This window comes from Calidris pugnax, unplaced genomic scaffold (genome assembly GCF_001431845.1).
Source record: "Calidris pugnax isolate Ruff unplaced genomic scaffold, ASM143184v1 scaffold70, whole genome shotgun sequence".
Taxonomy (NCBI): Eukaryota; Metazoa; Chordata; class Aves; order Charadriiformes; family Scolopacidae; genus Calidris; species Calidris pugnax.
This window is the reverse complement of record NW_015090862.1, coordinates 2,313,465-2,333,995: the sequence shown is the minus strand read 5'-3', so window position 1 is coordinate 2,333,995 and position 20,531 is coordinate 2,313,465. Positions and strand designations below refer to the sequence as shown.

At 35.9% G+C, this 20,531-nt stretch overlaps 1 protein-coding gene across 3 annotated transcripts in view; it reads left to right on the top strand.

The window, feature by feature from the left end:
• Positions 1-20,531, top strand: part of TLN2 (talin 2) — a 185,358-nt gene that overhangs the window by 44,118 nt on the left and 120,709 nt on the right. For all 3 annotated transcript variants that reach the window (XM_014944527.1, XM_014944528.1, XM_014944526.1), the window contains one exon: positions 10,803-10,885. The gene's annotated coding sequence lies outside the window, so the exon portion shown is untranslated. The remainder of the gene's footprint in view (positions 1-10,802; positions 10,886-20,531) is intronic.

Sequence of the window (20,531 nt, the reverse complement as noted above, 5' to 3'; positions counted from 1 at the left end):
TGGTACTTCCAAGTTTAAGACCTGATCTGTGATCTTCCATATTCTCAGACTGGTGTGTCCCTCTCCACTTTCACACCAAGAAACAAGTTACCTCTCCTAAATGCTTCTAAGTTGCAAATTCAGGGCAACTTGCCAAGGGGTAAATACATCAACCAGAAGTGTGGTTCTTCGCCCATGCCCCTCCCCAGCTGTGCCAGTCCAGAAAGAGGGTTTGGCTTATATGTTCTTGGCTAGAATTACTTCCAAAGCTAGTTGTCCATCTGTTCATACAGCTAAGTGCTGTCCAAGGAATCAGTAACACATAACTGTAGGAGACTTGAGTGTTAATCATTCATGAGAGCAGCTGGAGTGAAAGTCAATCCAGAAAACAGTTCTGAATTATCTCAAACTAATATGTGATGTTAAAGGATATTTTACAGTTGACTTCCTCTTGGATTAAATTGATAAAAAGGTAGTTAATGTCTAGAAACACTTGTCTCTTTGAAATGCCTGCTTTCAAGGTAATAGCTCAAAAAAGCTTGCATAGTGTTTAAATGTGCCCTTGTTAATTGTCGTTTACCTGGCAGATAATTATTAACTAATACCAGTCTCAGTAATAGCTCAGAATTGTTGCTAGCTTCCTAAGTTGTATGCGCTGTATCCCTGAGTTGGGCTGCTCTGATTTTTTTCAGACAAGTTGGGAACTTTGCTTCTAAAATATAGTATGACTGAAGTGGATTCTATCACTTAAAAGCATAATAAAGAGTTTTTAAAGGTTGTAATGATAAAATCCATGTAATAATTTGTAATAATGCAGATCTAGAAACAGGAATAAAGATGGAAGTTGAATTCTAGCAGTGTCACTTGGCCTATTAACCTGCTAAATGCTATCTGCCAAAACACAGTTGCATTATGTCATCAGTTTTCATGGACATGCTCACTTCTGTTCATCCAAGTAACTTATGCATAGCTTTCTGGTAATCATTTACTTAATGTTAGTTCTTACATTCCTGTGGTCTATGACCAAAATTAATGTTCCTAAGCAGGTATTTTAGTTATTGCATTCATTAATCTGTTGTATTTTTGACAGTCTCTTGTATTTTAATTTTAAGGTCTGTGAGTTCTGAGAGCAAAAGCTGTCTGGGTAAAAGTTTCAGACATTCTCTTATCACTAGGGTCCAACTGGTAGCTGGGCTGTTAGATTGCTAGACCTTCAGATTTAAATGTTATACATCAACTTCATTTATCATTAACTTGGGTAGACCTGTGTTAGCTGTTGCTCTTGCTGTCTGACTTGATTCATGTATCTGGGACAGTGAGGTCAGTTGTCACCTATGTGTTGGCTTGATCCAATAAAATTATTAAGTGCAGAATTGGACGTAAGTAGTCATCATCAAATTCTGCTTTTAGTGCAAATTCTGAATGTGGTGCTTCATATTTTTGGCAGAGAATGGCAAAAAGGTTATATGCAGCAACTCAAATTCCCAAATACTTTGCACGTGTTTCAAGCAGCCTGCAATACAAGTTTTGTTTTGTGTTCATCTTCCGTCTTAAATGGATTGTTCTGTCTAAAACTTGAATATGAGCTTTGTATGCTTGGAGAATTAATATACAGGAAACGTGTTTATTCTGAAGTGAGACTCTGGGATGAAAACCAGAGAGGCTTTAGCAGAGCTGTTAAGACAACCCGGCTGAGTTATAACAGTAATTTCTTCTTTCGAAATCTGGAAGCAATAAACACTTTAGATGTGCTTTCTGAATGCAGTGAAATCAGTCCCTTGGGCAGACAGTGTATGAAAAAGCCTTTGGAATTAACTTTGGATATTAACTCTATGATACTGTGAAAATACTGTAATGCATACTGGAGCTAAAAATGCAGTGTTTTACCTCTTCCTTTCTAAAGCCTTAGTTCTGTGCAAACTGGTGTCACAGTGACCTGTTTCAAAAAGACCAGATAGGAAAATTGCTTGATTTACTCAGGTTTCTTGGCTTCAATTCTAGGACAATGAATGGAAAATCAGTGAACATATATCTTTCTGGTGTCTCTGTTATTGAAAGTGTTAGCAGTGAGTCCACTTTTCCATGCAGCCAGCTTGAGTTGTTGCTGAAATGTGTATTTTTTTTCATGTTGGTTGGTTCTCTGTTTTTGTTGACTTTTGTTTTGTTTTTTAAGCCATGCTACCCCGTGGCTGTACAGTGGCAACCCTGCTAACTGCACTTCAGTGGCAGGTAGAGGGCATTATCTGTATCTGCACCAGCAGTGTTGCAGGTCTACAATCACACTAAACAACTGAAACTAGCTCTCAGTGACTAAGATTGTTGAGTACTTCAAGTTTTTTGCAGGATTTAAGTAGCTTAATAGACAGCAAAGGCAAACAATACGTTCTGTCTAGCAAAATGCCTCAGGGTGACCGGATTTAAGTTTCTTGACAGAAAGATTATGGAGGCCTCGGCTGGTGTATGGAGGAGACTTACGGGACCGAACTTCTAAGGTGAAGTGTAGTGAGGTAGGGAGATTTGAAATTGAGGCAGCTCCGGTATGAGGAGTGATTGAAAAGGATAGTATTTGGGGTTAGAAAACCCATGTTCACAAATGGAGGGCTGATTTTGTTCAAGACCATTTGAGTGCACAAGTATGGTGGAGTTTCAGTTCTTCCTTACTCTGTTGAATAAATATAAATTATGTATATAAAAAAAGCCCTTGGTCTAAGACTATTTAACTAGTAGTGAAAGCATCTTGAAAAGGGTTATTTCATGTTTTCCTACATAGCTCGGACACTGCCTCAGTACAGAAACATGTGCTTGGAAACCTTAGTCCTGTCAAGAGAAGACATTTCTCTTCTTTTACTGTGAGGGGGGAGTGAAGAGGAGGATGAGCTGCTTATGTTTGATTTCAATAAAGAGTATAAACAGTCTGTATTTCCTACGTATGTGTTTTTCAGCATTGTATCTCCTTCTCCCGTTTGAATAGCCATTCCATTCAGTGTTCTCCTCCGGGACACAATGAGTGCTGTTCAACCTGTCTGTGAATACTGCAAAGCATCATTTTTGTTCTGTGGGGGACTTGAAGTGAAGCAATTAAAACGATAGAAAGTGCTTGAGACTGAAAGATTCATGTCTGTGGGAAGACCTTATGAAATTCAAAGTATATTTTAATCAGAAAGAATTGGCTTGGCAGCTGCATAGTTAAAGATGTGCTGTTTTTTCTGAAATGTTAACTTAATGTCCTCCACGACAAATCAGGCAGAAAGAGAACTACTTTATGCGTATCTAGTATAGCTGACAACGGTTATGTGTATGCTTCGTAGAACTACTAAATTCTAAATCACTGAGGAGCTCTAATAAGTAGTAGTGATTAAAGCTGCCTCTTAAATTCCTACCTCTGTCCTGTCATATCAAAAGACTTATACCTCCTACAAGAAAAGAAATCCTTAATGCAGAATTTACTCACTTGCATAAATGGCTGTTATTGGGAGAGGGAAGTGTGTTGAAAGTAAATTAAAAATCAAAGATTGCAAAAGTTGAAATACTGTATAGGAAGCTTGATACCAAGTCATTGTGCTGGGAAGATGAGCTTCAAGCACACAAGAAAATGAAGAAGTACTGTCTTGGAAGTCCTCACAAAACATGATTACTGGTAAATTGCTCTTGGGAGCAAAGTTCTTCCTCTGGAGAGATCTAGACAGTGCCTGATGACACTGGGCTCACTTTGAGCTGGGAGAGTAGTGTCTGTGGGTCAGGAAGTGCTTCAGTTGGGTTCTAGTCAACCACATTCACTCTGGGCAATTTTTAATGCCAGTTGTTTTTGATCTTAAGTTCTACAGTCTTAAGAGCATGACTGGAGTGAAAAACTCCATTGATGGAAGATGTCTGTGGGCCTAAGGTGGCTGCTTATGATCGCCTTTCGGACTCCTGGCAGGTATTTAAAGCACTCACACTAGTTGAATAAGCAGTTGTCGTTTATAGAAAAGTTTGGGGTTAACTTTTTCTGTTACTGTTTACTGAGGTGGTAGCAGGCAAAACCTAAGGACGTTTCTTACTGGGGGTGAAAGTTTCAGCTTTGTTTCTGCATGCAGTTAGACAAGTATATAGAGGGGAAAAAATATGTAGTACTGAGATAGGGAACACCTGCATGGTTTGCATAGCAGAAATAAGTGTGGAGACTTGTTGAAATTTTAGGTCTTCCAGTTGTAAAGTGATGTGAAACTCAGATATTAAATGATATTCTAGTGTGCCTCCTAAGTATTTGGGGGAGTTTGATCTCCAGAATTAGATAATTAGCTGGTTTTAATACGGAGAAATTGTGAGAAAGACCTGTATTATCACTGAATTTTCAAAATAAAACTTCTTTAATGCGGGAAGTAATTTAAATTCCAAGCCTTCTAAGTAGTCACAATGATTACAAAGAACTGGTGTTAAGATGTCATACTCGAAGTTATAGAGCTATAGTGGTAAACATACATTTCTTACTGTCAATATAGTTAATGTGTTGCCTAAGTATTTAATAACTTTGTTTGAAAATTAGGAAATTTTATAACTGGTGCTCTTTAAAGAGAATCTCTTCAGTCTAGCAAAACAGGATAATAATTAAAAAAATCCAAGTTTTTATTGCCTTTCCGACACTTTGTATCTGGATGCTCTGAACCATTATTATTCTAACCCTTTGGATGCAAATATAGAGCAGCCCAGCTTTCGAGGAATGTGTTCGGAAAGTTGGCAAACTTCCTGTTAGTCATGCCAAAGAGGTAAATTGTATGCTTTGTCTGCTACAGCATAAATGGACCGTAGTTATGTTGTGAACAGATGTAGCTGGAAAATTTTCTGCTAAATATAAACAGCTTGAGAATTACACCATTAGTGTCCTGTCTTGGTAACATAGTGCAAAGAAATTGTACTAACAATAAAAACCTTGTGATGTTCTTGGGTTGTTTGTTTTTTTGTTTACCTCTGCATTGAGAGTTTACTTTTTTTGTTTTACTGCTTATTCAGCTCATGTGCCAACCCCAGACATGAAATCTTAACTCCTAAAACTAATACCCATATTGCTAATGTCTTTATTTGCAGGTATTGAGCCAAAATTTTATATGTATTTCATGTTATTGTTCAAGCTGGAAGTGTTCACATTACAGACAACCTCATAATTTGTTTATAACCCTGCAGTAAGTTCTAAGTGACAAATTTAGATTAATACTGGCAATGCAATAGATTTTGTTTCGGTTAGTTTAGCTGTTGGTTCTTGGAACCAGCCACCTTTGATAGCCTTCCTGCAGGGATTTTAATGTCAGGTGTGGATCTGGTGATAGTTTTATTTCATAGCTATTTTAAACGTTCTTGTTAATGTATTTTCTCTAGCTTATTTAGAAGAAATATAGAAATGGTAGCCATTGTAATAGGCAGTCATTTTCATTGCCTAACACTTTGGATTTTTTTCTAAATTGCCTTATGTTGCAAATTCTTCTTTGATTCAACTTTAATTATAGAGCAGTTGAGGTTTTTGGTGAAAATGAAGGTTAAATATATTTTTCTGAAGAGGAAGGCCTTACTGGGGATTAGGAGCAAGGCCAGTGTTATATTGTGGAATGATATGCCTTTATTGCATGAGTAACTTGAAGGAAAATATGAACCTACTGTAAAAGATGTTTATATAGGAGAAGTGTTTGAAGCTCGAGTGATTCATGACTCAAAAGTTAAGAAAAGGTAGAAGTACTCATATTATTGTCTTTTTTTATAGTAGTTACATATGGTAGCTGAATTCACACTTTTTCATAAAGATGATGCAAATATACTGTTGTTTATTTATATTGCCATAGAACTGCTGAGGTTCAGTAGCTTCCACTGAACCAGTGAATCTTTGCAATGTATTGCTGAATAATTGATGCTGTAATGTATGTCATCATAAATGGATGAGAAACCTGATTAATTTTGACCTGAGTACAAGTACATATTTGGATATTCTGAGTGTATAGCATCAAAGCATGGAAAGAAAACAGATTCCATGCTGAGGAATTTCTGATACTATGGAGTTGTGTTCACTGCTCAGGTATTAGTATCCAGCAGAGAACTGCAACTAAGGCAAGCTACGCTTTCTCTTCTCATGAAAAATAGGCCTAACATCCTGTTCACAGTTGTTAAACTGCTTACAGATTGTCTGGTTGGAAATAAAGGATAAGGTTAGTGTAGATTCTAAATCGTAACAAGTCAAACATTGCAGTTAGTGTGAAAGGTACACTGATGAGGAAAGTGCCGTGTACTCGTTTTTGAAGACCTGTTACTTCACATCATTGCCTGTCATTTTCAGTTACTATGTATTGCATCACGTGATTGAAAATTATGTATTTAACTCTGTTTTTAAAAGATTCTGTTCTGTGCTCAAATCTGGAGTCAGAGATTTTATAATAAATGAAGAACCATTGATGATGGCTGTGGTTAACTCCTTGCAGACATTGCAAGTCTGACATACTTAATAGTGGTTGTGATGCTTGTTAGTCTCTGGACACTTCTTGTAGTAGTACTCGGAGGGTGAGTGTCATTCATGTTGTGACAGAAGAATAGGTGGGTTTGACACATGGCACCTTTCGAGTGTGTGGTTTCTTAGGAGGGCAATAAAGCATGACTGCCTTGTACTTCAGATCACTTCTGTGAATCAGTCAAATGGACTTTCTGTCATCAAAGGAAAAGCATTGCAATTTGATGCCAAGATTACATACTGTTCCAGGCAAACATGTTTCAAAGAATTTACCGGGCATGACTGAATGTGAATATTTGCTGTAGCTTTTTCAGTAGTAGTAAAAACAATAATAAAAATTGAAATAATTTACCATTCAACTTTTGGTAAATATTCTTTGCCTACCAAAAGGAATAAAAATCCACATCAAACAAGATTTTATCTTTCTACTATAAAACCAAATTAGAGTCTTTTTTTCTAACTTATGTAGAGAGGAAGCTCAGAATGAAGTTTAAATAATAATTGCTCCTTTACGGAAAACTATCTACTGCTCTTGAAGATCCCTGAACAGGAGGACAGTAGATTTTGCCTAACAAACTTTAAATTCTTGAAAACACAGGAAGATGTTTATCTCCTGTAAAGATCACAGAAAGCGGATTCAGTTTCAGGGATCTGCTTTTGGATATAATTTGAGGATCTAGTCTCACGTCCTGTTGAATATGTTATTTGCAGTGTACTGTGAGTGGCTGCGTAGACCATATTTCTCCATGCTCTCCTTAAATCTGTTTGGTGGAATTCAGCCCTGTTTTATAGGGATGGGGCTGGTAGCAGGGAATTAGCCTCTGAAACTGATGCTGAAAATATCTATACCTCATAATATTGCATATTTCATATTGTTGTAGTAATTTTCTCTCTTGTACTCTTTAAGAAAATAATAAAAGAAGACAGTTAAGTGGAAGACTAAAGAATTCAAAGAAGTCACCCTCTACAAAACATCTAAATCAGTACCAGTTTTAAATGGCCATTCAATCCCTTTATTGTGTGCAAGGAACATGAAGTTTTGAAGCATGAAACTTGTATCAGAACCAAATTTCCTAATGCTGGAGAGGGTTGGGACAGCACTGTTCCTGGTTTGTACCTCAAAATATGAAGCTATTAGCAGATTCATTTAGCATGGGTGATACAGTAATGTGGTGATGAGTGCCAACAGGATTAAAACATAGGCATTCATGCTTTGTGTAATGGACCACGTATTTTGATTTGCTTTTGCTTTTTATGGTAGTGCTTGGCTAGCAACAATAAGAAAAGAAAAAATAAAACAAAAAATACCTCGGAAAAAACCACACACAAAACACAGTATAGGAAAATACACATAAACCCAATGGAAATGCATGGGCAGAAGTGTTTTCCACATTCAAAAGATGTATTATAATACAATGCTGGAATTTATTCTTATATTCTCTGTGAGTTTGAAATCCAAATGCTACTGAATTAAACTAGGTTATCACCAAGAATTTTGAGAATGCAGGATACCTAGGAAATATCTATGAGGACAAAGCTATAGTTTAATTCTCTAGTTTGCAGTGTGGAATTCTGCAATGGAATTGAGAAAACATGTGCTACTTCAGCACTTTTCTTTATTCAGTATTCTTGTTCTATAAATAACATCAGTAGTATTTGAACCAAAGCCTCTTCCTAGAAATGTAGCTGCAGCTAATTAAAAGAAAAAAAAGGGGTGGGGGAAATGGGGGGCTTATGCTAAAAAATAATCCAAAATATTCAGAAAGTCCTACTGACTTTTGTGTAAACTTCCACAATTAGGTGCTTTATGCAGTCGTTCCCACACTACAATAGGTTAAGAGTGTTATAAGTAGGCTTATGCTGTAAACAAACCCAGGGTTCAGGGCAGCTGATTTGCTGACTGGGCTTTTGGGCAGTCGAGTTCCATCTCTGACTACATTCCAGGAAGTGAGGACAATAGAATAAACAAACAGTGATTAATAGTTTTTAGGCTCTCTTAAGCTCCAGTTGGTAAGTTTAAAAAAGAAAAAAAAAAAAGATGGCTACTTCAGCAGTAACTAACTGACTTGAAAAATGTTCTTTCCACAGTCACATTTCTTCAAGCTAGTCTTAAAATCTAACCTAATGTAAGCTATTTGTTTTTCTCAGACTCCACAAGATACATTCATTTTTCTACTATTGAATATTCAGATAACTGAAAAATCTGTTACTTTAAATGAAGTTGTAATTTTGAAACATGGTATTCTACTTACTAGGTTGCTCTGGTAGTATGTGCAAATCCATTGTTTTGTTTCTTCCCTTGTTCCTTCATGTCCTTCCTTCCCAGTCATGTTTCTGATCAACACTTACATGAGCAGATAAACCCTCCAAATATACTACAGAAAAATACATTTCCAGTTCACCATATTTAGTTTATAGCTTGAAAACAGCAGCTGATTTTTATTATTTATTTTTTTAGCAACAACTCTGTTATAGAACTGCATCTGAAAAGAGCAGATTTCAAAGCAGTTTCCCAACCATTTAAATCACAATGATGGTAAAACAACTGGCTGTATTGAATCATAAAATTTAGGGACCTTTGTCAGATGTGACTAGAAAGAAGCAGTAGTGGGACGGTCACTTCATGCCCTGCTACATCAGGTTTTGTTGTCCCCTAAATGTGGTATGTTCTGTAGACATTCAGTTTTTGGTATGAGTCCAGTGTCAGCTTTAATTGCTGAAGGCTTGGACTAGAGGTAAAGATGCTTCCAGGTTGGTGCTCTCAGAACTTGGGTATTTGAAAGGCCTTTGTCAACAAAGGACAGAAAACGAAGAAATGTATCAATATTGCAAGTGACTGAAATACTTCACAATCGCATTTGGAACAAATTATAGAAATGTAAAATATGTTCAGGTATGGACGAGTAAATAGTGGCTTCCAGGAAGTAGGGTGGCTAGCGAATTCCTGGGCTGTACTGAACAGGACTTTGGCATGTTACTGTAATACAAATACTTTAATTACAGATAAATCCCTTATATGCTGTTATAGCCATCTAAGGAATGCATTAGGTATGCAGACATTCTGTGCACTGAACTTGATTTTATCCTAACCTTAAATTTCAACAGAAAACCCATGAGGTTGCAGCCTGGTGGCATGCGTTTAGATTAAACTTAATTGTACATTCTTTGTGCATTGCTGAAGACTTGGTATGTGTTGAAAAGTTGAATGAGTTTTGATTAAGGGGCTAAATTTCAAAGTAGCAAACTGTTAATTGTAATGCATGTACAGGTGATCCTGCAGGATGCTAAAATAATTGTCCTAATATAAACTGCATTTATTCTGACCTAGAAAATCTATTAACCTGCAGTTACTAGTTGTGTTGGCATAAAGCTGATGTTACTTAAAAGTCCACTGAAAGGGAAAAAAATAAATAATTTTTCTAACCAACTTAAACAAGCAGAACACTCTATGATGATTTTATTCTGTTGGAAATGCTTTTGCCAGCTTTGGTTAAAATTTGCAAGAAATTTGTTGCTATAGGCTTTCCTCAGCTGAGAGGCATTCCTTGTTATGTAGTGCATGTGTGTGTACATCTGTGCCTCTAGAAGTGGTTCAATCTTGTAAACTTTAAGGTACTTGAAGAGGTGGTGGTGTTTATTTCATAGTACTGGGGAGGAGGATTCATAAATTGCAATTTATTTTGGTGTTCAAACTGATTTGGCGGTCTTCATGAGATGAATATTATAAACCTATATGTTGTATTAGCTTTTGTTTAGAGTAAAAACTAACAACTACCTAGGAAACAAAAAAGAACCAAAAAGCTTGAAATGCACTTTCTACCATCTTTTTAAAACAAAACAGAACGATTAGTTCTACTTCCATTTTTCTGCAATCATACTTTCAGAAGGAGGTTCATTGTGAAGGGAAACTGCCTAGAGAGGCTTGGGCTGCAATGTTTTCTACTAAGTTACTCAACACAGAGACTGTAAACCATAGAAAAACACAGTTAATGGAAAATAGATGTCTTTGAGAGGTCAGTGTGCTTGTTTAATTTGTTAACAAAAAACTTGCAGCACAAGTCTGGGTATTAAATCACTAGACAATTGCAAGGTGTGTATGTGTATATATATCTATATACTCAGAGTTCACTTATTATGACACTTGAAGTGTGAGTAATTTGGAAGCCTGGATTGAATTTTATTTTGTTGAACTTAAAGCTATTCTTTTTGGCAATGCGGATTCCGATTCCCAAAGAGAAAAGGAAACTTACAACTTCCTGAGTTGCTTCCTTTCCAGTGTGTTGGCAGAAGGTTCTTTAAAACTAGAAATTAATAGACTGAGGATAAGTAACTAACTTGTTTGTATCTTGTGTTACAGACCTGGTTACTGGAAGCATTCCACATGGTCAAGCAGTACTTTCAGAAAAGCTTCTTTTCTATTAAATGAAGTTTAATTTTGAGGTAAGGTTCTGTTTAATTTTCTGTGAAGCATATAATGACATAAAAACTCCTACAGTAATTAAAAACTTTTCTCTGCTGCCTGTATATACTGGTGTAATATTTTCTTTAGAGAATGCATAAAACATATACAGCTGTGGTTGTGATGGTGAAGAGAGAAATAAAGCTGAAACATAACTCTGATGCATGAATATTGAAGCTCCAAGTAAACATTGCAATTAGCAACCAGGAGACTAACCTGACCGTTACAGCTATTGGCTATTTTTAAACAGTTTCCAGGGAGACTGGAGAATATGATCATATAACAAATGAGTTCTCTAAGCCTTAGGAAAAAGGGCCATGCCTTTCATTGGTATGAGAACAAATAGCTGAGAAGATGACTTGACTTTGTCTCATCTTAATACATGTAAGAGGTGGCAAAAAGAACAGAGGAAAAAATCATTACTGGAATAGCTGCACAGATACATTAACATTTCTATACTGTAGTGTTTTGAGAAGAGAATGTCACAAAGTGGTACAACTTGCTTTGGGCAAAATGTTGATAAATCTTGCTCCAGATTCTTAATCTCTTGGAGTTATTTTGACCTTGTACACATCACTGTTCCAAATGTGTCTCTGGCTTTGACTGCTCATCTGGAAATGGTGCTTGTAATACTAAAAGGTCGCTAATGGAATTTTGTCCTGCTATTCTCCATGTTTGAAAAATGTCTTCAGTGAACTTTCAAAGCAACCTTATAATTAAAGCAGCATGTCAGCTTATATCAGATGTGTCTAAGGACAAGGTTAAATGAAGTAAAATCACTGAAGAGTAAATAGTTACTTAGGATATGTGTTTCATCATAGGTACAAGTCTTAAGGCTAGATGATTAGCAGCAGTGTTTTGTTCTTGTTATTGTACAGTTGGAGCTAAATATTTATAGAGTGTTCTTATAATCAAGCCTGTCAGTAATCACCTTATAACTATTGTATTTTTAAGAGTTAACATTGCATTAAGTCCTCTTTTGTGATGTCTCCATTTGCCTCATTTCACTGATGCTGCTGTCAGATCACTGTTACCAGCTGTGGTATCAAATAATATAGCTAAAGATCGAAATTAGCATTTGATTTTAGAAACTTTTTAAAAAGTATTATTTATTTGTTTACTTAGACTAATTAGGTCTGGCTTTATAACTGATTGAACTGGATTGGTAACTACTTACTAATCAAACAAAATAGGTGCTTTTGTGAATATTCTTGGTTTCTTCACTGTGAACGGAGATTTCCCTCAGGAAACATTTTCAGTTCATTTGTGCTGGCCTGACTCAGGAATGAATCTCTCAAAGTCCACAATGATTTCGCTCCTTTCTGTCAGCAATATGTCAGTGCTGCTGGCTGTTGGATATGTAAGTGAATGGTAGGAGAATAAATTTGTGCTCAAGAAATTTAGTGACCTCTTCACACAGGATCTTGGTTAACTGATGGAACAATATCCCAGTAGTAGCAGAAAGGAAGCATAGTCACTAGTGGAATGACTGCCAGTGAAGAGTATGAATAGCTTCAAGCCTTTTTCTTCATGTATACAGTAGAAGGAAAACAAAAGCTAAAAATTCTGAAAATTCTTTTGGTTGGCTTTAGATGTTGTGCTTTCTTGGAATTTACTAACACAAAAATGGCCAAGGAGGCTGATTTTTGCCTGATTCAGTGGTTTTTCTGCATCAGGTAGTTTGGATATTAAGATATGAGAAACTATGTTAAATAAACCTTGCTGTTATATGGCTTTGATAGGGTGGCTCGCTTGTCAATATTGAATGAGTCTGAAAAGCTGCTTGCATTGTTGCTCTTCAATAGATTGGATAGCAGTTCTCTGAGAAGAAATCTTAACCTTCCTTAATTTAGTTAAAAGCCGTATCAGTTTGTAAAACAGCAGAGCCTAACAATTGCAGTGGATTGTAAGCAAAGTAAAACCTATTTATAAAAAAAAAAAAAAGAAAAAACGAAAAGCGTATGTGCTAAATTATTCTGTTGACTCCTCCTTTTATAGGTGGAAACATTTTAAAATATTGTTACAGGACAATGCATCTCAATGTCCTAATCTGTATTATGCAACATAAGTTCTTAGAGGGGAAAAAAACCCCCAAAAATATGTTTTACATTTAGAATAGCTCAGCACAATATACTGTTTCCTTCTATGAAACTGAAGAAAATGAAGTCACATTCATTTTAGTATGTTTTACCATTTAAGTTACTTTAATGGTGGTGATAGTTGAATTTTTCTAAAAGCAATACTGATACCATGATGCACAAAATGCTTATGAGCTTATTCCAAAGATAAATATTGTGTGTCAGCATATAGCTTCTGCTGCAGCCATTACAGTTGCATAGGGCAAGCAGATATGCTCTTATGCTGCAACAATTTTGAATGTTGCTCCCTTCATTCTGAGATCATTCTGTTTGCATTTTTTTGTGGTGTGTAGTGCATTGTGAGTGATTTAAATTAGTCACTCTTCTGTGTTGTGCAGTAACCTATAGTCTTTGTAAACCAAGTTATCACCAATAAGCTGGTGAGCTGGTTTTAAGTCCCCAACATCAATCACTGGATCAAGGGGATTTCCATGTATTGCATGTGTTGAATATTCAAAATCATGACCCCAAGATAGAAAGCTTTTTAATCAACTTTGCTTCTGTTCTCTGGACTAAAATTCTCAAAAAGGCTTTGTGAAGTTTGTAAGTACAGAAACTTGCTGATGTGTACGATTTTAGTTCTGGGCACACATAGACTAAAGATCAAAATGGTCAAAAGGCTGTTGAATGACTGCTTTCTGAATTGCTGTATCAGCATTGGAAGGACTCCCTCAAGTAATAATACAGTAAATTAGTTTATTGTTAAAATGATTTATTCTAGACATCTTTATCTTTTTTGCATGTGATCTAAACAAAAAATTACAACTAGTTATTGATGCCCTTATTTAGGGTGAGTAAATAATCAGGTGAAAAGTTTTCTAGCACTCTTCAGGGTGAATGAAAAATCATATTTAATCTTGTTGTTTCATTAAAGCAGCAGTGCATAACAAACTTCCCTTTGAAATTTCCCATTCAACTTTGTGTTTCCAATGTAAAGATTGAGGCTCAGGAAAACATAACTGTCTTGTTGAATATGAGAAACTCTTAAGTAATTCAAAACTTAGTTTCATGTACTTCAAGTAAAGTGCTGGGTAAATGGCTGTGGAAGAAGACATTGTTGAAGGCCTGTGCTGGTTCTGACAAAGAATGAGTGGGGAAGCAGAGACTCCCGGGGGAAGATGATCTAAGCAAATGAATGGCAGTATCCAAGTCTCTTTTCCTGAACAGTGACCTAAACCCGAAACAGGATGTTACTTTCAGCTTTTGTTAATCGTGTCACTTAAACATTGCAGTTGCACTTAAAAGTAACTGCTGCAGCATATTTTCCCCAAGAAACGGGCACTTCGGTGAAGAATAGTTGTAACACAGCACATAATAAGCAAATAGGAAACACCGGTTAAACTGAGATTCCTGCCAAAGCTGGATAAATTTGAATACCAGGCTTGATGAATTTTTCAATATTTGATTTCTGTATTTTGATGCCTTTTTTTCACCATTTTGAATGAAGTGTATGCTTTATTCCAAGAGAATAGCATGTAAATAGAACTTGGACTTGTGAGGAAATCTATTTGATGTTTTAATGCAAAATAGGGAGTCGGCTGGGAAATAGTGGTATGGGGTAGCAAGAAAGGTGTTACACAAGGAAACGTTTTACTCCTGTCTTGCCTAGGTGCATCTTAGAGGGAAAGGATTGGAGTTGCACAAGCAAATAAAATACAACTGCATAAAAGGACTATTCCTTATATTGGAACATTTCTGTAAGAGTGAGAGGTATGTGGAAGTTTTGAAAAAGTAGGTCAATTAGCCGTATGTTTATGCAAAAGATTTCTAGTGTAGGTTTTCATAATGCTGTACGTGATTCAGGTAAGTAATACAAGATTTAGCACAATGCTTAATTCTAAATAGATATGTATCTTGTAAAATCAGTGATTTGTGGCATTTCTTTTATTAACTGTGGTAGTAGCACCCCTGCCCCTCAAAAAAAACAGTGGGTTAATGCCACTAGTATCAGCAATTATACCGAAGTTTTATTTCAAATTTTTCCATTGAATATTTTCTCTATATCCTTCTGCTGCTAGTCCATGGATAGGATTACTTCGAATTATTCAAGTATTGCATTATTAATCAGACTGTAAATATATAATTCAATATGAGCAATCCAATGAGCATTCCCTTGCAACTGGAGTTGATTAATGATGCTGAGCCTGCAGTAACTATCAGGAGGTTATATTTTAAATGCTTGATGCGTGCTGTTGAGGTCTGAAATTTACAGCTTAAGTAGTGAGCCATTCAGTTAGTGATGATAGTGGAGGGGTAAAGAGTAGGAGAAGCGCTTTGACCCTGAGTGCACTCATTGTACTAGACAATGTATTAGGAAAAAGTGTTTTCTCTTCAATCCCTTTTCAATTGGAAACTTTCTCAATGATACACAATGCTTAAAAGCCATGATGATTTTCAGGGATGTATGTGTGCATATGCTTGTATCATACATACACAAATATGCAGTGTTTATGTAATATTAGTGTGCACTTATAAATAATATATCAAAGCCAAGTAGTACTTCTAAGTCTGAGACTTGGTGTGTCATTAAACATGTTATTTACCATGTTAGTCACTTTAATACCTTTTTACTAACACACATTTTTTTTTTTAAATAAAGCTGAGTTCTTAAATAGTTTGTGAACATGTTCTGTGTTTCTACAGTTGTGGTTTATTTGTTCCTTTTCAGGTTGTAATAGATACCAAAATAGTTAACAGATCTTTATTAAGTATTGGCATAATCTCTTGCCCATTATATTGTGCTTTGTTATTTGCTACAGAAATAGCGTGCTTGAAAAAATCCAGTGCTTTCCACTATGGGCAGAAGAAAACCTTGATGAGAACAGATAAGGATACAGATTTCTATTTAGAAATACACCCCTCGTGTTTTTATATGAAGTTAGGGCGAATATTATAATATACTCTATTTTGAAATACAGGTTTGTAACTGTTGAATTTTCACAACATTAATAGCAGCTTAGATTTAGGGATTCTGATTTAGGGACTGATTGTTCCTTTAAGCCAGGAATTATTTTCAAACATAATTTAAACACTTAAACTCCAGAAAATTTAATGTGTGACATCAGGACCTTGTAAACAGTTTTCTGTTTTTCCAAAGAAAAGTGCTTGTTCCAGACAAGGCCCATTTCCTGGGTGGCAAGTTGAGTCTATATTTTGTGACAGACAGAATTCCATGATTCTGTAGCTATTTTAAGCTGGAGAGGTTTTACACAGTGATGGAAAGAATGATTGTCCCTGCACAGCTGTCTCCTATGTTGTTATTTATCCAAGTTTTGCCTTAATTTTTGTCTTATCTTTCATGGATTTATTTTCAGGATTGCCTGAAACTCACTGTGGAGGTCAGCAGTAAAAAAGAAAGCTTTGGCATAGGAGCAAGAGCTGGGAACAGCCTAGGCATTATATAAAAAAGAAAACTAAATCAATTTGGCATTGTAATGTTGTCTGTGGAAGTCAACACTGAACTCTCCACTGGAACTGGGAAATGAGAAACATTAATTATAATTTATTGTAGTGAAAAAGAGATGTTTGGGTATTGCTTTTAGGTCTTTTAAGTAAGTTGATGTAAAGTAATATTGTTATGATTATTTTCCTTTAAGTATGTGGTCTGAGGAAGAGGTATTTTCAGACTGTATATTTAGCATCATTGGTGAATCGGTGAAATTTCCAACTGGGAAATCTTGTTGCCCTACTTATTGTAGCCTTCCTTAGCTTTAAGTCCTTTTTAAATGGAAAATCTTTTTGCAGGTAGAAACCCCTCTGGGAGAATAAGTCATTGCCTTTCCCTGATTTGCAGCTCAGTTGTTTGAATTGCAGGACCACTTGAAACGTTTGTGACTATCTGCATTTAAGACATTCTTCTGATTCCCATTAAGTAAAAAAAAAACTTCAGTCTTGGAGGGGGCTACTTGGTGTGTATTCTCCTAGGTAGCCAAAATGATAACTGTGAAAGGTTGATCCCAGCTAAAACAAGTTGAAGCCCTATCTGTCTTTACGTAGGAAATGATATCTGTAGCTGTAAATTGGATCTCAGATTGATTTCCCATTTGCTGCTGACTATAATCAACAGAAGCAGTGACAATGACAGATTATTTTTCCCACTTGCACTTGGAAAACAATCTCCTCTCTTTTTTATGTAGTAACTTTTTTGTTGCCCTCTGGTCTTTTTGTGTAATTGCAAAGGGTGGTGGCTTAAATCTTTTAGGAGGCTATATGTAGTGCAGAATACTGGAATGAAATAGAAATGATGTGTAATGCTCCAAGATGGTGTTTATTCTTTTGTGGTCCTGTTTTATCTATGAATTTCCCCGATAAATTGCATTCTCCATCGATGCTGTTGACCATCAGCTGAGGTGGAGGAGGTCCTGGTAGGTAATTTTATTCTGACTTAAACTGGGTTTTCTGGAGGGATGGCTTCTGTGGAGAATGTACTTTGAAATCCTTTTAGTAATTGACCCATTTTAAATGATGGTGGTAGCTGGAGTTCAATGCATTTTTGTTGCTGTTATGAGTTTATGCCTATGTCACAAATCCTAGCCTATCTAAAATCCTCTCTTTTCAGTTGTGTATGCACAAGTGTGTGTGTGTGTTCATATGCATCTGTTCATATATACATATATATGTCTATGTAGAATGAGTGTGTTCTTCTATATATAGTATATCTCTGGTATATTTCCGCTCTGTGTGAATAAAGCATTTTAAGACATTTATGAGATCTAATAGTTACAAGACATAAGAATCATTTAGGTACATCTTGAAATAGGCTTTGCTAAGAAAAATTATGGAATATCTGAGTTCAGGCTCAACAATTAGAAGTCTGCCAAGTTGACTTTGAGCTTTTCAGTAAGATTACTGCCAGAGTCTGTCTCTGCACACATTTGATGTAGGAGGAGGTTTGGCCTTAGATTAGCACACAGTTGGCAGCATGCAAGGCTAACTATAATCTAATTGACATGTAATGTTTGCGCACACTGTTACACCCTGATAAAAGTGCAGTAGTGTTTTATGATCCCTTCCTTTCTGTTGTAGGAGTAGCAGCTGCTTTGGCATTTAGTCCTGGTCAGAGGACTCCTGAATCCTCAGAGATTTAGGTTTTTCTGAAGCTTAAACTTTTTCAGAAATTTTCATACACCAACCTGTAATTTCTTTCCTTATCCAGTATTTGTGAGCTTTTTACCTTCGGGGTATGGAGTACTTTTAAAGCCGCAGTGAAGTGAATGCTTATCTGCTTTCTAGTAGTGTCTGATTATTAATTATGATTTTATTTAATCCTGTGTTTGTATGTAGTATCTTCTTGAATGATCATATCTTATTTAACTCAGAGTAAACCCTAAGATTTTGTCTTTACTGGACATACTTACCTATTCTTTGGTTTCTGGTGACTTTTCACAGTGGGCTATCAGCAGGATATACTTTTCTTTACTTTTGGACCCATGTTTTACTATTGTAACTATTAAGTATCTGTCCTGTACAACAGGCACATAATGGCAGGGTTTAACAAGAAGACAGGAAGCATCAGTATCTGCTGCTGTTTTGTATTTACATAGATGTAGTGTATTATGGAAGTCAGTGTTAGGTTACATACTGAGCGTTTGGGATGGGAGACATTTTTACTGATATGACAAGTTCTGCACTTATATACTGGTGGGAAAGACAGATGGCATTTGATGTCCCCTTTGCTGCCTTTTTTATTTGATTTTTTTTTTTTTAATCACTGTCTTAAGACTAAAGAAAGACACTGGTAATGAATGTTTCCTATGACTGATGGTTGCTGTTATTTGTATCCCTGACAAGCTCAGTAGATACCGAAGTTTAAATAAAAATTATAGCTCAAGCACTTGGATTCGTATTGAACCATACAGTATTCAAGTGCACTTCATCTTTCTATATATGGCTGTTTTAACATAGAATGACTTTTAGCACACTCTATGTACTTGAACAGAGAAGGTTAGAGTTAGCTTCCTGGAGAGTAGCTATAACTTTCTAACTGGGACCTGCTTTGCCAAGCTTTTCTTAATATAAATGACAATCAGTGTCCAGGCTGTCAACTTCGATTTTCAGTGAATGACTGAGCTCTTTACCAAGCATCCTGCTTTCCAAATGGGCCTTCAAGAAATAAAGATTTTCAGAGTCAGGAATTCTTTCGCCTTTATCATCAATTTGTGAAGATTGTGGATGAGCAGATGAAGTTCACAGTGGAGATGATGGTTTGGTTGTCAGCATGTTTTGTGTACTTCTCCTTCAAGTTCTTCTAAGCTTACTTAAATAGGTGGAATGCTGACTTTGTAGAGTATAGTTACATTCATTAAAATAACATTTTGTAAATGTTTACTTTTTTCTGCCTCACTTCCTGTTTTAGTGAGCTGCTTTAAATGATTGTACTAACTGATTATTGGGATAAATTGATCAAACCCTACTGAAAGCAATTTCAGTGCCTTTTAAGTCCATTGTTTCACATCAAATCAATGAGAGCAAAGAACTATTCCACATAAACCCCATCACAGAGTTGGCAAAAATAATTTTACTTGAGCCTCACTAATTTTCTCGGTTTGTGTAACAAAGCTGTTTCTAAAGACTTGTCTACCCCATTTAATTCTGCATGATGATGCTGATCAAAACAATCAGTATGGATTTATTTCAGGGATTTCAGTAGCTAAGTGGGTTTTATTTTATGCAGTTTCAGCTTCCATAACAAATTAGAAGGCTTTTTATAAAGCTCATAAGACACTTGAGCAGACTATTAATTGTCATTGTGTTCCCTAAGGTAGGTAACTGAGCAAAGTATGTAGGAAATAACTGTTGACCACCACTCTCTTTCAAGAAAATTATCAAAAAGTTCCAGGATAACATAAGGAGATGTTCAGGAGAGTGGGAGGAAAGCAACAGAAGAATTGTTACATGATTTACCGTGACACTCTTTTCTGGAACTTAGCAATACTGTTTCTGTACCTGAAAAAAAAGATTCCTTGATTTTCTTTTGAATGGGCAGAATGTATTACTGTACAAAGCTCAACATTTTCCGAACTCTGCTTATAAATGTCCCCTTAAAAAAAAAAAAGGAAATGTAAAGTAGTATCTAGATCACAGTAGGTGAATCCATGAGGTCATACCATAGCTGTGTCTTTTAATGACTATATTAACAGCTCTGAGTGGTTTATTGCATCCTACTTTGGGGCTGTTGTTAAAAATATTCAGTAAAAAAAAAAAGCATTGAAGTGTGCTCAAAGGTTGTAAGCCTAGACATAAAAGCTTAAAAATTTTCCTTCAAAACATTATAGCATTTCAGCAGTTGAAAATAATATGAATATACTGAACTGTGCAAGTCTGGATTTAACAATCTGCTTGTTCAGTTCAACTTATTACTGTTGTTGGTATGATTTAGAATACTCAAATCTGCTACTTTGGAAAATTGTTCTCATATCAGCTTAACTCTTCCACAGAAAATAAAGTATTTCTAATCTTTGTTTCTTCTTCTTATTGTATAATTTACCTA